Source organism: Canis lupus, chromosome 22, assembly GCF_011100685.1.
Source record: "Canis lupus familiaris isolate Mischka breed German Shepherd chromosome 22, alternate assembly UU_Cfam_GSD_1.0, whole genome shotgun sequence".
Lineage (NCBI taxonomy): Eukaryota > Metazoa > Chordata > Mammalia > Carnivora > Canidae > Canis > Canis lupus.
The window spans coordinates 31,084,988-31,101,766 of record NC_049243.1 but is presented as its reverse complement, the minus strand read 5'-3'; the positions used below and the strand labels follow the sequence as shown (position 1 = coordinate 31,101,766).

The 16,779-nt window shown below is 36.2% G+C and overlaps 1 protein-coding gene across 24 annotated transcripts in view; it reads right to left on the bottom strand.

Moving 5' to 3' along the window:
• Positions 1 to 16,779, bottom strand: part of SCEL (sciellin) — a 301,081-nt gene that overhangs the window by 160,405 nt on the left and 123,897 nt on the right. Inside the window, exon 1 of one of the 24 annotated variants that reach the window (XM_038569822.1) lies at positions 3,689 to 3,884. The exons of the other annotated variants lie outside the window; for them this stretch is intronic. The gene's annotated coding sequence lies outside the window, so the exon portion shown is untranslated. Of the gene's footprint in view, positions 1 to 3,688; positions 3,885 to 16,779 lie in introns of those variants that run through there. 24 annotated transcript variants of the gene reach the window in all.

The window sequence follows — 16,779 nt, the reverse complement described above, 5'->3', positions numbered from 1 at the left end:
TATTTCTAGTCTATAATTCTTCTCTTGCCATTTTAAATTAGAAAAATCTGTATACTGTGATGTCATATTCAAGAAGCTTTCCAAATCAGCTACTGCTAAATTAACCGTAGAAATGTGGCTATAGATCTAGTCTGCAAATGTCAAAGGGAACTAAAGAAACTTCTAGGCCTAAGTGAAATGAATAAAGACAGAAGTCAGGGCCCACACATTTTCATGACCTGAAGCAGAGCTTGGCCAGCCTTTATTGGGACTTCCGTGAACAGTACCCTCGCCCCTTGGAGGAAAAGGCATTAAGTAGTTTGAACTGACACAGTGGGAAATAACTACATCTTTGTTCCTTCAGAGTGAGAAACGAATCTAACTGTTGACAGTGAAAGGGAGCAAGTGTGATGCTTAGATCCCAGATACTTAGATCTCCAACCATTTGTCTGAAATATAGCTGCAATTGATTTATTGAACATATTTACTTACATTTTTGTAAATACTTATTTTTCAAATGAATGCACAGAAAATCAAATCATTTAACCTAACAAGACATCTTATACTGAGTCTTCTGACCACATTTTATCCAAATCTCCTCTCTAAACATTTATGTGATCCTGGGTTTGCCTTTCCTTTCACTTTCATAAAGCAGATTCATACAGGGGCAGTAGAATCAGGCATGCCTTAAATATTTGGTCCTTTGGGTTCACTGGAGTCATTCTATTTACTGTAAGAGACAGGGAAATTTGAATTAGTGATTACTTAGATTCCTTAAGAGGCCTTCAAATGCTGCAGTGGTTCTGAGTACCAAAGTGTTTTTGTATATCTGGTTTTACTGCAGGCTAAGAACCCAGACTATAACTATGTAACTCACAGGACAGACTGAAAAATAAATTAGTCATAAACAAAGGTAAAAGGCCAGATCCTAAAGTGTCTGTAAGTTTGAGATTTTTAAGTACATTTCAAATATGTAGATTCCTCTCTGAAACTTCCATGGTCTCACCAGGAGAGATATGCATCCCCTGCAGTTCCTAATTGTATCTTTCAGATGGCCCTGCCCATCTTATATTATAGTTACTGTACATTCCTAAAAAGGAAGGGTTTTGTCTCACACACCACTCAATTGCTCTGATTGTCTTGCACATTTGTAACTCAATAAATATCGACCAGATGAATGAGATTGCAAGGTAGAAAGTAAGCAAGAGATGGGCCTCACCCAACACATCTTCCTGGGCATGTTCTTTGCAAGGCAAATTAATCTTCCACCCAGAGGCAAGGCCCAGAGATTCCATGAATGGCTCTCCACTTTGCTCCCAGGTGTCAGTGCTGCCTCAAGCCATGCCTTCCAGACTCAGGAGCTGTTCAGCCTCCTTTGTAAAAGATAGTCAACTTTGAGGTTCTTGAACTGCTGGACAATGTTAATTGATATTCCTCAAAAGGATGTATTGACTCGGTCATGTCTTACATAGCATCTCTCATATTGGAGGTGCTCTGTACAAGAGGAAGGAATGGAAGAATGATTATATGGAAAGGTATTATGCTCCAGTTTCCTAAATATGGAAAAAAATTTCAGAATCAAATCTGCCAGACTGCTGGTGTAGGCCACTTGTTGTTCTGCTCCGAGCCCTTCCCATCCCTTCCATCTCATACTCAATAATGCCATCTGAATGAGTCATATAGCTCCCATGATGGTATTTTATAAAGTTGCATGTTTTAGGAAGAAGTTGGGTTCTTTGATCTTTAATCTGGTTTGTAGCTATGTTTCTACTTAGTCTCTCCAGGTTCGGCTCTTCTTCCCAAACCTCCTCCAGGTTTTGGTGTTTGTGAAATTGCTATTCTTTCATTATTTTTATTTTTTTCTTTCATTATTTTTAATATGTGCTCCATCAGAAGCCCATGGTACTCTTGTACAAGGAGCTAATGCTGATAGACCAAGGGGCAAGCTAGTATAACCAAAAAAATAATAATAATAATTAAGCCTGATGCCAAAAAAAACAGTGAAATGAAATGCTGCCTGTTTACTTTTTCATAGTTGGGTGGAAAATCTCAAAATTAAATGGACTCCATTGCTTAACAAAACAGCACTAAAATGGTCATAAAAAATAAGTGCGGGTGTATTTATGTACTAAGTAGGATTTGCCCTCTCCTGTCCCTCCCTCCTTTCTTTCTCACTCTTTCATTTGTTCATTAATTCTTTCATGATGACACATGTAAGCAGATCAAACAAAGAGTCTTTTCTTTTTTTGAAAACATTAAAAATGAAGGAAAAGCATATCCTCAAAAATGGCAAAAAGTGTGATTGAGTTGTCTTCAATGGATACTATAATATTCCTAATTGTTTTGTCATGAGAAACATTCAATATTTTGGCAGGGTTTTGGTATATTACCCATGTATATTTTAACCTTCAGTGTTATTTCGTATATTTGACTTTGTTTCCTTAACTCTGAATGTCAAAATGTAATGGTTGTTTACCAATAGTAAGAGTCTTTGAAGACTTTGTATATACTCTTTATGGCTGCCACACTTTATCTTAACATTTTAATTAGAGTCATTAGATTAATAGAAACATGGCATCTGTGCCAACAATGAGTTAGCTGTTCACCAAACGATTTTTCCTTTCTTTCCAAGTACACTGCTGGATGACATGTCATAGCCACTTTTCCAATTGGATGTAGCTTTGTGACTGGGTGTTGGTCAATGGAATATGAATAGAATGAACAGTTTATGAATAGTCATTTACTACTTCCAGGCCTCACATACACAGTTCTCTCTTTTTTCCCCTTGTACCCATTGACTGAGAAGTCTAAGGATTAAGAAAAGGATCTAAAGTCTACATTGCTGTTTGGAGGACAGTCACCTAGTAAAGCCAGCCAGCCAGCCAGGCTAAAATAAGTGATAAACTTTCATTTTGGATTTCCAATCCAAATTTCAAACTTTAAAATTTTCACATTGTGTGTCACAGCTGTTGGCCTGATCCAACTAATACATCAGTCTGAGAAAAATAATGTTATTCTAAAGATATTCATGGATAGGAGCTGGAATGGGAAAATCAAGCTACTGGGAATTGGTGTAAATATAGAAACCTGCTGTTTTCTCTCTCTCTCTCTCTCTCTCTCTCTCTCTCTCTCTCTCACTCATTCACAAAGCACCAGACTAACATAAGGTAGCCATGACAAAGATATTGTGAATATTCAATTCAATAAACATTTAGTAAGCAAAACTATGTGCCAGAAACCAATACAAAGGGTCATCTTTAGTTAAGGGCAGAGAGCCAGAAAACAACACAATGTAATAAGACAATTAACTAAAGGCTTTGGTGGAGAGAAATAAACGAGACATGAAGAAAAGGGAGAGAAAGGAAGATGGACACCAGAAGAAGGAGGTACAGAATGGACATAGGTAGCAGAGCTTGGAGAGATTCCTTGAAGTACTCCAGAAGATTTTCAGGGGACCCTGGGGTCTGGCCTAGAGATAGGGAGTAAATAACAAGCAGATTAGATTTGATACCTTCAGCCTTCTATTCATCCTTCTCCATCTTCTTTAATCTTTCCTCATAAATCTTAATTTTCAACCATGTAATCATCATTCCATTCCCTTTGCTCTCTTTTAAAATAAGTAGGCTATTTCTTGCCTTATATATATAATTTCCTGTTTAGTCCTTTAAACTGTATTCAAGATAAAAGACTAACCAGAAGAAGCACATACCTCCGCATACTTTAGCAAGCTATGCTCCATAGTTATACCTCATGGCACATCCCAGGTATCTGGTGGGAATCTTGGAAGGACTATCAAACCAATCAAGCACTAGCAATTTCTGGATCCTTTTCTGCAATGGTGAAGCACAGACCACCATGCAGAGTCTTAGATTTCTATGTGATACTTTTGGTAGGATAAAAAAAAAAAATCCTGCCTTAATTGTTGTGATTCTCTGTAGTTGGCTGCTACTGAGCAAGGTTGAGCAATCTATTTCTCTGAAGGGAACACCCATCTTTCTGGGAAAATTTAGGCACATTCCTTCCTAGAAGAGAAGGGAAAGACTAAGTGGCCTTTGACAGAATGTTAAGACCTGTCTAAAAAAATGACATTTCACAATGATAACATGGTGTGGCAGTGAAAATCTTGATTTGACATTGCCCACTGTCTCCAAAAGATTCACAGTGTTTTTGCACATAAATCATCTCATCCAAAGATGCTTATTTTGGTAATAGCCTCACTTGTAGCACCAGGTAAATCTGTCTGTTCGAGGCTTCCTGGGAAATACTGCAGGCTTAGAATTGGTGCTTCCATTCAGGAAATATGGAGATATTGGCTGGAATCATAATGTTACCGGTTTTGAATCAAAGGGCCTTGAGCAGACTAGGTAACTGCCCTCTGCATCTTCGTCTGTGAAATGGGAATAGGTTGGTAGATCATATTCTCTTCCCTTCACTCTTTTGATTTTTATCATTCTCCCCAGGAAGTCAAGGTGGGTTTTTTTTGTTTCCATCCTCACCCTCAGTGGTGAGGGATCTTTTAGCATAGTATTCAGAACATTCCTGACCTCCCAATCTAAATTAAACATTCAGGTCCCCATCGCATTGCTCCAGTTCATTTTGGATGCTTCCCAAGAATAGGAGATACAACGTAAAGAGAACTTACTAACATAAGTAAAAATTAGTACAGCAATGCAAAGTTAGGACTGAGAAAGAGGTTAGAGGATGATGTGGAAATGAGGATGAGACAAAAGGGATCAAAGGAGGAAGGTCTCGGTGAGCCCCTGCTGAGAGCAAACTTGGCAGGGACTGGAAGGCAATCAAGGGGAGCAGGATAGAAACATCTGAATTTTCCTTTGAACTTCAAGGATATTCTGAGTAGATGTGAGTAAGCCTGGAGCGATTCTCACTGGAATTCTTAGCCATTGGAATGGAATGAGGTATTATAACTGTGATACTTATTCCCAGTGGTGTTGTAAGGATTAAAGTGGGTTCATGTATGTAATACCACAGTACCCTAAAAAAAATTTTTAATAAAAAAAATACCATGATATCCTGATAAGAGTAAGCAGTGGCCTCAACCCCTTGGGTCCCTTCTTTGCTAGGCATCTTCAGCATCTTCTCTCCCCTCATTATTTCCCATCAGCATTCAGACATGCACTCATAGCTCCTATCTTTTGAATAATCTCTTTGTCCCTGATTCTATCTCTGTTTATCTCTGTTTCTCTGTTCCCCCTCACAACTAAGCTTCTGGAAAAAACAATCAACCAAACAAACAAAAAACCCACCCCACTCCATCACTGATTGACCTACCACAATCCAGCTACAGAAACTGCTCTTGCTATGGCCAAAAGTTACCCCTTCGTTGTCAAAAACAAGGAGCCATTCAGACCTCTTCTCTCCTATCTCTTTGCAGCATTCACATTAGTGAGCACCTATTTCTTAAAACCCTTTCTCATGGATTTTTAAATTTTTTTATTTTAAATTTTTATAAATTTATTTTTTATTGGTGTTCAATTTGCCAACATATAGAATAACACCCAGTGCTCATCCCGTCAAATGCCCACCTCAGTGCCCATCACCCAGTCACCTCCACCTCCCACCCACCTCCCCTTCCACCACCCCTAGTTCGTTTCCCAGAGTTAGGAGTCTCTCATGGATTTTTTGATAGCACACTCACTGGGTTCCTCTCCTACCAGTGTGGCCACTCCTTCTCACTCCCCATTGTTGATTTAACTCTTCTATCTAATTTTTAAATGTTTAAATTTTCTAACAAGGCTGAAGGTCAGCATCTGACCTTCTTCTCTATCTTTATTAAGTATTCTCACGCATTCCTATGCTTTAATTCCACTATGTTAAAACTACCAAATTAATAGCCTCCAAATTTATATCTCATTTCAGATCTTTGTATCCAAATGTCTACTTAACATGTCCAATTGGACATCACACACTTAATGTGCCTAAAACAGAAGAACACTTGCTCTCTCCTCACCCCAGCCCAAAAACAAATACCCACTTCTTCAGTCTTCATCTTGGCAAGTGACACCTCCATTCACCCAGAAAAAAACAAGCCTCTTCTTCAGCTGCTGTGGCCAATCCATTACTAAACCCTGCCAGTCTTCTCTCCAAATTAAATTCTTACTCCATCTCTTTATCTCCATTCCTCCACTTTGGTCTTTCCTCCATCATCTCTCACCTGAAATGCTTTTTATTTTCTTGCAATTTTGCACAACTCCAATTCATTCTTAGAATTTCTATTATATCCCAGAATGATAATTTAAAAATTATGTTTGATTATATCACTCCCCACCAAATAGAATAGCATTTGTGTTTTCCATGGCCCATTCAGAATGATCTAGCCTCTACTGCTTCTAAAGCTGCATCTCATCTTAGTTTCTGATCCCTTGCCATGCACCAAACATATAGTCTTTTTCTATCTTTCATGTTTGTCAAGATTTTTACTACCCCTGTACCCCTGTACAAATGTATATAACCTGTTTCTTCCAGATAGGAAATTTTCTCCGTCCCCTTCATCTGTCTACTCCTAGTAATTCTTCAGGTTTCCATGCAAATATTCCCTGATTCATCAACCTAAATTAGACCCTCTTCCATTTTCCTGAGTTCTGTTCTTTTTTTTCATACCATCTGACACAAATTGTAATTATATACCTGTACATATGATTATCTATAATATTCATCTACAATTATATATAGCATATATTGAATATGTATATGATATATTGTATATAATATTACCTATTATTATATATCTGGTATGTTTAAATATATATAACATACAGATGTACAGTTAGATAGAGAATTACATCTGTAATTACATAGTTGTACATGTGATTGTTTCCTCAACTAGACAGCTGGATTATATATGTCTCCCTTGCTATTGTATATCTCACCTCTAGCACAGTGCTTGACACAATATGTATACAATAAATATTTGTTTCCTGAAAGAATATCATTACTCAGTAGTAGTGACACAAATATTTATAGTAGTATAGACTCAAATCCCTTTTCTGAGTCCCTTATAGTCAGAGGTGTTCAGGAATACAGAAATATTCTGATTTTTGTGCATATATCACAATATGGAACACTCCCGACAGGCTCTAGGGTAGCATCTGTAATAAAACACTATTATTTCCACAGTTCAATGTACAGGCATTTATAATAAATAGAACTAGTTAAAGCTCTAAATAGCCACATCAGATCAGCTCCACTAACATCATCAATGAAGTCGTGAAAACAAAGCCTGAGTTTTCAGAGGAGTTATGGACATAAGAATTGCCTATAAAGGATTGAGGAGCTGTCCTATCTTTGCCATAAAAGCTGGCTTTCATAGGAAGTGCCACAGAGAGCTCACTGTTACCACGTGAAAAAGCATTCGACATTTACTCAGACTGACCCAAAATAAATTCGAACAATTCATGGGGAAATAACTGACTCCCCAATGGACTCCAAACATACAGCCTTTCCACAGTGAAATTTGTTCTCACTGATATAACCATCTCCTGGGAGCACTTGAAACTCTACATTTTGGAACAGATTTGGGAGGAAAAAAATTATTATAAGGAATCCTGTCCAAAGGCAGGGTCACTGATGCCCAAGATGTAATTAACAATAAAAATTCTGTCTCACCCTTCCTTGCCCCTGCTGACACTCATGACTTACATGACTTCTCTGCTAATAACTTTGCTGAACTTTCAAGTGTCTCGGTGCTTATATTATAAATGCTTTTGCCTTTAAATTCTGTACAGTGTTATAAGTTATTGGTTATTCTTTGTAATGGTTATTGTACTCTAAATTATTTTATCTATAAAAGAATTAAGCATTTATGAAAACTTCTGCCAAAATGTAATAACAAACTTATCATAATATTAAGGAGGAAAAATTCAAGGTGCCTTATATTCTGTCAAAAATATGTCCTTTTTTCCCTTATCTTTCACCACCAATTTGGGGTGGGGTTAGGTAGTATTGTAAAATAAATACTATGCAAGTTTTTGGATGAGAACCTGAATTTTAAAATACTTGATAGATCATTGTAATTTTACTTTTAAAAATGGAAAAATTATCCTCACATTAGTTTTATTGGCATGAAACTTTGATACAGATATTCATGAGAATTATCATTATTATTTTAAAGATTTTATTTGTTTATTCATGAGAGACACAGAGAGAGAGAGAGGCAGAGACACAGACAGAGGGAGAAGCAGGCTCCATGCAGGGAGCCCAACGTGGGACTCGATCCCCGGACTCAAGGATCACGCCCTGGCCCAAAGACAGGCACTAAACCGCTGAGCCACCCAGGATCCCCATGAGAATAATTATTATAGAAAATAAATAGGAAAATAAACAACTTTTTCAGGGCATTATTGGCTTACTATAAGCACCATAAAAAGATAAAAGAACAGAAATATTTGGTCAAATATTCAGAGGGGAACAAGAAGCATATCATCAATAAGTGGAGTTTCCTTTAACAAATAAGAAAATATTTTATAAGCATCTTTAGCTTGATGTCAAAATATACATTTTAAAATACATTCAGCAAGAGGATATAGTAATATGGCATCTTTAATATGAACTGTCACTCATGTAATCTCCTGAAAGGCAAATTTCCAAGATGGTAACATTATTTTTCCTAATTAACCTTACATATTTACTATTGTAAAACAAACACAAGATGCAACTTAGATGTAACTCTATTTTATCTGAATTCAAAGCCACAAAGATGTGTCTCAAAACTGATGGCCTACCAACTAAGACATCTTAAAAAGAGCAAAAAGCCAATGGTGATATTTTATTCAGCCTTAAAGCAGCAGAGATACAGAATTCTGGATAAAGAGGACTTATTTCCCTCTTAAATTAGAAAAAGGGATAAATGTGAAGATGCAATTGAAGTCATTTTAAACTTTTTTTCTTTTTAAATTTATTTTTTTAACAGGGGTAAAATAGACATAACATGAAATTTGCCATTTTAACCATTGTTAAGTTTACAATGCTATAGCTTTCAGTACATTCATATGCAACCTTCACCACTATCCATCTCCAGAACTTTTTCATCTTCCCAAACTGATGTTCAGTACCAATTAAAAGCTAACTCCAGTTCCCTCTCCACTAGCCCTTGACAGTCACCATTCTACTTCCTGTTTCTATCAATCAGACTAATCTAGGTACTTTGCATAAGCAAAAACATACAATATTTGTCCTTTTGTGACTGGCTTCTTTTGCTTAGCATAATATCCTCAAGTTTCACCCATGTTGTAGCATGTGTAAGAATCTCCTTTCTTAAGGCTGAGCAATATTCCACTTATGTATGTATCACATTTGTTCCTTCATTAATCTGTTGATGGACATTTGAGTTACTTCTACTTTTTGGTTATTGTGAATTATGTTGTTTAAAATCGTTTTTTTGTTGTTGTTGTTGTTTGTTTGTTTGTTTGTTTGTTTTTTTTAGGCTCATCTAGGTGGTTCAGTGGTTGAGTGTTTTGCCTTTGGCTCAGGTCATGATCCCAAGGTCCTGGGATCAAGTCCCACATTGGGCTCTTGGCAAAGAGCCTGCTTCTCCTTCTGCCTATGTCTCTGCTTCTCTTTCTGTGTCTCTCATGAATTAATTAAGAAAATCTTTATAAATCAATCAATTAATCAATCCCATAACATATTAGCTAGAAAAATTTTTCTACAAGATAAAACTGACACCCTTTGCTTCAAAAGGAAGTCTATTTTGTCAGCAAAGAAACTACTTTTTCCAGTAATACTACAATTACCTTTCACAAGTTAAATGTTACTTCATTAGATGAAAAGTAAACTGTCCTCCCAACTACCTTCCCTCCAAATCATCAAACTTATTCTTAGAATTCATGTAACACAGGGATTGTAATAAAACATTCTCCTGCTGTTACTAAATTTGCACCACTGAAAGGTGACAAGCATTTGCCAAATTCACCAAGTTAGTAACAAGAACAGAGAATAAATCCTTGTCTCCTAATTTTCCAGGGAATTCAGTTTACAAGATGCTGTGAATACATGTAAGCTTCAGAATCACAACAGTCCAAATACCAGGTAGATTCTAGAATGGCTTTAGGTCTATAAGCAGATTTATAATTAAGACTTCACCTTATAGTCCCTTGTAATGAATTTTTGAAGGACAGACTCCCCAGATTTTCTCATAAAAGGTGTAACATGGAAGACACCTTAGGTATCATCTTGGACAATTCCTCATTTTACATCAGGCCAAGAAGCAGTACTTTCCTATCATAGACAATTGCTTAAAATCATTTTAGGAATAAAAAATGGGATGAATTAATCAGTAACATGCTATGTCCTATGTGTGTCTTCCTTTCATGTCTAAAAGTAAGATTCTAGTATAATTTGATGGCTTTCAAGGTAGCACAGTAGAGTTTTCATTTCATATTTTTAGACTGCATAGATTGAGTGCCATGAATTTGTGATTCCTTCAAAGAATCCACACCTTTCATCTCAGGGATTGCTATTAAAGTGGATGTATTTATCAAAGGCCAGATCTAGTTGATAGCTCACCTGACTGAATGCTTCTTGGAGATGAACTTTTTTTAGGGGAGGATCATCACAATGCTCAGTAATACATATAATTACCTTCCCACAAGTCTAGCTCTATTTCCTTAAATGAAAATTATACTGCCTTCCTCATACTCACCTCTCCTCCCAATCACTGTCTTAACATTGTCACTCAATGTGATTTCATTGTGAAGAGGAATAACTTTGGGGTTTTGTACTTTAAAGAAATCATAATAAAATCTCTACTGTTGCTACTAAATTTGTGCCACTCAAAGGTGACAGCCTTGTCATCTGTTTAAAAATTTTGTGCTCAATCTCTCAAACAATGTAACATAAAAAGTCAGCTAAAGGGGAAAAATTCATTCCCCTTTTTGTCTAATAAAGTGTTCAATCATTGCAGCAAAAGCTGAACAGCTACTTCTTGCTTTAAAGGGGGAAAAGGTCTCTGTTCACAATTCCAAACTTATAAAACCAATAAATTAAAAAAAAACCAATAAATTAGGAAAATTATTATTTGTAATTGCAAAGAAATTTTTATTTTTTTCAGATATGCTTTCACTGAGCCTGTATTTTACCTTCAGGATCTTGCATAATTTCATTTCATTGACAGGACATAAATTATACCCAGAACCAAAAGCAAAGTAGTCTGGAAAATAGGGTTCTTGGGCTTCCAGCCTTGCAATACAGGAGAGAGCATAAAGAGTTTGAAAATAAATGTTGACAATAGATGGATGGATGGATGGATGGATGGATGGATGGATGGATACATAGACAGAAATTCTCACTTATTTTCACATTTTTCTTTATTCTCTTTTCCTTTTTGTCTTTTTTTTATTTTTTGAGTATAGTTGACACACAATGTTATATTAGTTTCAGCTGTACAACACAGTAATTCAATTTCTCTATGTGTTATGCTATGTTCACTACAAATGTAGCTATCATCTCTGTCCATGCAACACTATTGCAATATCATTGACTATATTCTCTATGTTGTCTTTTTATTCCTATGACTTATTTATTCCATAACTGGAGGCCCATTTCTCTTCACCTATTTTTGCCCATCCCCCCAACCTCCTCCCCTGAGAAAGACAAATACCATTATGACTTCACTTATGTGGAATCCAAAAAACAAAACACATGAATAAACAAACAAAAAGCAGAAGAGTATCCTATAAATAACAACGAACAAACTGATGGTTGCCTACTTCCACAGTGTTTCATGCTCTCCCTGTATATATGGAGAGAGAGAGCTATAATATAGAACATATTCATGTGAGATACACACACACACCTGCTAAGTTAGTAATACACACATATACTTGCTGATTATCAACTGTGCTTGCCAGAGGCCACAGCACCCATACAGAGTGTTTCCTGCATGGAATCATCTCTAGGCTCTTTCACAGAGATGGTTATAACCATCTGCTTCATGAAAGGTCACCCCTAACTTCCCTGGTGCACCCTCTTCTTAATGTCACAGTTATTCAGCAATACATAGTGCAAACAAACAAAAAATAAATAAATAAGCAAGGCAATTAGGCCTGGCAATTCCATTTCCCATCTATGAATTAGATGAGGAAGGCTTTCTTCCTAAGAGTTTGTCTAGAGCAGCCAGCTGGCTTGCTTTTTCAAAGGCAGTTTCAGCATGTGCTCTTGTGTTTGCATCTGAGCAGTCTCTTATTTGGCAACATTTTTTGAATATCCACACTAAAGGGAAACAAAAACCACAGACATTTCCCTGGATGAACATACATTCTAGTCAGTTTCCTGAGCACTTACTAAGCCATAGAAACTTTACATATTTATGAATGTTATTAAAATAAATCTGCAAGGTAAATATTATCCTTATTTCTCCAATGCAATAAAATAAAAAGGAGAAATTGTGTATCTTACAAAACCCAAGCTCCAATCTAATTGCTATTTATAAAAAAATAAAAAATAGGGGATCCCTGGGTGGCTTAGCGGTTTAGCTCCGCCTTCCGCCCAGGGTGTGATCCTGGAGACCCAGGATTGAGTCCCGCATTGGGCTCCCTGCATGGAGCCTGCTTTTCCCTCTACCTATGTCTCTGCTTCTCTCTCTCTCTCATGAACAAATAAATAAATAAAATCTTTAAAAATCAATCAATCAATCAATCAATCAATAAATAATTGCTATTTATGTGGAAACCCATAGGAAGTACTGCACCCACAAGTTCACTCTAGTACAGAAGTGCTGAAAGGATGCACAGCCAAGTGGCCAGGAGAGTCAGAGTAAAGGGAGGGATATGTAAAACCAAAGGTTGCTGAAGCACATTAATTGCCCCAAGTATTTTAAGCAAAAACAAAATTTTTACAAAATATTTGCATGAATGCCTTGTGACATTTAAAGCAATATGTCTAAATTAGCATCAATTTGTGCTTCTAACATGTCAATTTTCTCTTAACAATGGATAATATTATGCATTAAATTTTGACACCAAACACATAAAGGCTCCGAACGATTTTGACTATCTAATCACTTCCAAAGAAAGTTCAGTGTCTAAGGGTAGCTCCATATTATGAAGGATAATGTGACTTGACCAGAGTTCACAGGAGTCAGACTTGGAAAACAAAGGCAGGACAAAGGCCCCAACATTCCTAGTCTCCTGTCATGCTTTGAGTTTATGGACTGACCACAGTAAATCACTGATCAGATTGACAGTCATTCCAGTTCTGCCATACTGATAGTGAACCCAGTCAAAAGGAGGAAGAAACTGAACAATACTCTATTAAATAGACAACTAGTCTGGACAATTGAAGCCCAAACCACTTTCTCACAAGTCATATGGTCTCAGCTGCCTCTATGTGTCAGCCATTTGCTCTTAGCCCTAGTCTCCTTTGAGCCTTTAATTCTTTGAGGAACAAACAATATCAAATACAATACCTTGCCTTGGAAATAAGTTTCTGAAATGAAAAAGATCAACCTAATAAACAACTGAGGCTGTTACTTAAGCCTTTAAAAAAATATTTTATTTATTTGTAGTGGGAGACAGAGAGAGCATACACCCACAAGCAGGGGGAGGAGTAAAGGGAGAGGGAGAGAAAGAGAAAATCCCAAGCAGACCACAGAGCCTCACGTGGGGCTCCATCTCACAACCCTGAGATCATGACCTCAGTGAAAATCAAGAGTTGGATGCTTAATTGATGGAGCCACCCAGGCACTCCAAGCCTATTTTTAAAAGCAAAAATTGTTTCCCATTTGGAAATGACAGTATGTTTTTAAGGATACAAAATCTTTTGGGATATTTTTAATTTGAAAAAAAATCTTTATATATATAAAGTCCTTAAAAAAGCTTTTGGAATCTTTGACTCAGCTTATCTATTACCCAAACTGCAAAGACTTAGCCCACCTCTCTTCCTAAATGGTATTTGATATTACTGGGTTCATGTCATTCAGACATTCATGTCTTAAAGTAATCTAAGACTTAGTTATGCTGGTCCATCATTCTCCTGCTTCTGTATGTGTCACTACAGGGTTCCAGTAGACCTCATAGCCACAGGACAATAGTATTCCATGGTCCCTTCAGTTCATCACAGTAGTCTTCATTTCCAAATGAAAGTTCACTTTAAAGTTCTATCCAGCATGTATTATATAGTTGGCTAATTTTCAACATGACATTCACTATGAAGATTTTCTGTGCCAAAATAACAAAATAACAAATTCAAGAAATTAAAACAACAATAAGGATAGTTATTGTGGTGTCATATAGACACAAATACTGACTAGCCATCTACCAACATGATTGGAATTACTATTATTGAATTTTGTTGTTCACCCAAAAGCACCAAGCATGCTTCAAAGGGGGATAAAGCATCATTTGGCAAAGGCAAGTCAATGCAGAGCTCATGACACAAGATAGTGGTTCTCAATCATCTTCATTTGTGACAGCCAACTGGCCCCAGCAATTATAACCATATTTAATGTGTCCTCAACCCAATTCCAGCCATATTACATGCAGAGTAAATTTTTAATCCTTTGAGATAGGAAATGCAACTCTACACTGATCAAATAAGATTATTCCCAAAACTACAATCTAAGTCAACTCAGAATAAATAGACAGAGGCAAGAGAAGATGATCATATGGTCTTGTCACAAATCTAGTCACATCTTCTGCTGAATAAATATACTAATGGAACATCAAAGGGGTTCATAAGTACAACATATGTTAAAGGAAAAGGATTTATTCTTAAAATGGGCATTTTGGGCAGTCACTCAATAACTCTTAGTCTCTTAATCTTTCATCTTTCCTAACAACTAATTCTTAATGTAATGATCTCCACACTACCATATGTAATTGTATATGTGTCTCTAAGATTTATACATTTATATTCTTTTTGGATTAAATTAATGTTATGAACTTGCCTGTCATCCCCATTCATCAGGAGCAAGAACTATCTTGTTCTTACTCTTCCTCCACAAAACCTATGTCACCCATACTCCCTTGGGGGATAGACACTCAATGGTATTATATAAACAAAAATCCCAACAATCAAGATACATATTTTAATTGCTTTTCTTTTCTAATCTCTGAAATATCTGTTATAATGTTATATACATTGTTTCCTACTGTTAACATCACCAAATTTTTTAATATGACATCAAGAAGAAATATGTAAATAAATATAAAGATATTTAAAATTAGACATTTTATTTCAAAATGTATTGTAATTGCTAACCTCCTTTGTTCCAAATACAAACTTAAGAAAGTGACATTCACCTTCAGGTTCCAAGGAAATACCTTTCTTTGCATGTTTAAAGTCTAAATGTCCTCTACTAACAGAATTTGTATCACATTATTTAATTTTCTAGTATGAGTCTTGCTCCCACAGGTTGCTAATTCTCTCTTCTGTGCATGATCTCTTTCTCCTAGTAAACTATGGATTCTTCAAGGACAAGAGTGACATTTTATTCCTATGAACACAAAGGGACAGCAGACTAAATGATGTCTATTGATGTTTTACTATATTTTATAAATCATCCTGGTCTAAAATCCACTTCAATAGAACAATGCTAATTATATCATTGCCATCATTATAGACCATATCTTTTTATTTCCAAGAAAATATTATAAGGTTTTCATCTAATTTTCTTGGAAAAAAAAGAAAATGAAGTACAAAAACATAAGGAAAAAAGTTGGGAAGTATTATAAGACAAAAAATAGTATTTATATGCCATTACTAAAATGATCGAGTGTTTGAAAATAGTTGTAAAAGTGCCAAAATATAAGGTGACTTTTGCAGAGTCAACTTCATTTTCAGCTCACTAAAATGTGTATTACTTGCACACATAAAGAATTCATTCTCGTATATAATGGAATACACTCTCCCATAAAAGTATTACATCAGATACTGTTCTACTGGACTTAAGGCAGAGAAGATGAGCAAGCATTTGTGCCAAGATCTGGAGATTCAGAATCTAGGTTAGATATAGCTATCATTTCAACCAGAAAGGAATAAAGAATCTTATTTTTAAGAGCCCATTAGGTCCATAGTAAGTAGAAAACCTTCTCCTTACCCCACTCAATATTTCACATCTTTATCCCTGGAATCTATGAATATATTGTTTACATGGCAAAAGAGATTTTGAAGATGTGATTAAATCAAGGATCTTGAGATGGAGAGATTATGCTGGATTATCTGGGTAAATCCAATGTAATGGACCCTTGTAACAAGGGTACTTATAGGTGAAAAGAGGGAGGCAAGAGTGTAAGCATAAGAGAAGGAGCTATGATGAGGGAAATAAAGTCAGAGTGATGAGTGCAAAAGACTTCATTAGCCACTGCTCTCTTTGACAATGGAAGAAGCCATCACAGAAGGAATGTAGGCAGACTGTAGAAGTGGAAAACAGCAAAAAGCAGGTGTCTCCTAGACTTTCTAAAAGGAACACAGCCCTGATGACACATTGGTTTTACCCCAGTGAGGTCATTCCAGCTTCTGACCTCCAGAAACATCGATAATAAAATTATATTATTTCAAGTCACTAAATTTGTGAATATAGCAGCACTAAGAACCCTGGGACAAATATTGCAATTTTCACATTGAAAGTATTACTGTACAATTTATACCTAAAAGAAGATAATGCAGAAAGGCAGGAAGGCAGGCAGGAAGGAAGGAAGGAAAGAAGGAAGGAAGGGGAGGGAGGGGGAAAAAGAAAGGAAGGAAGGAGAGAGGGAGGAAGGAAAAGGGAATCAAATTCAGCAAGTTCACAAAAACACTACGATTTCTCAAAAATTCAAAATTTGAAGGATTTTGTAGAAATGAGCT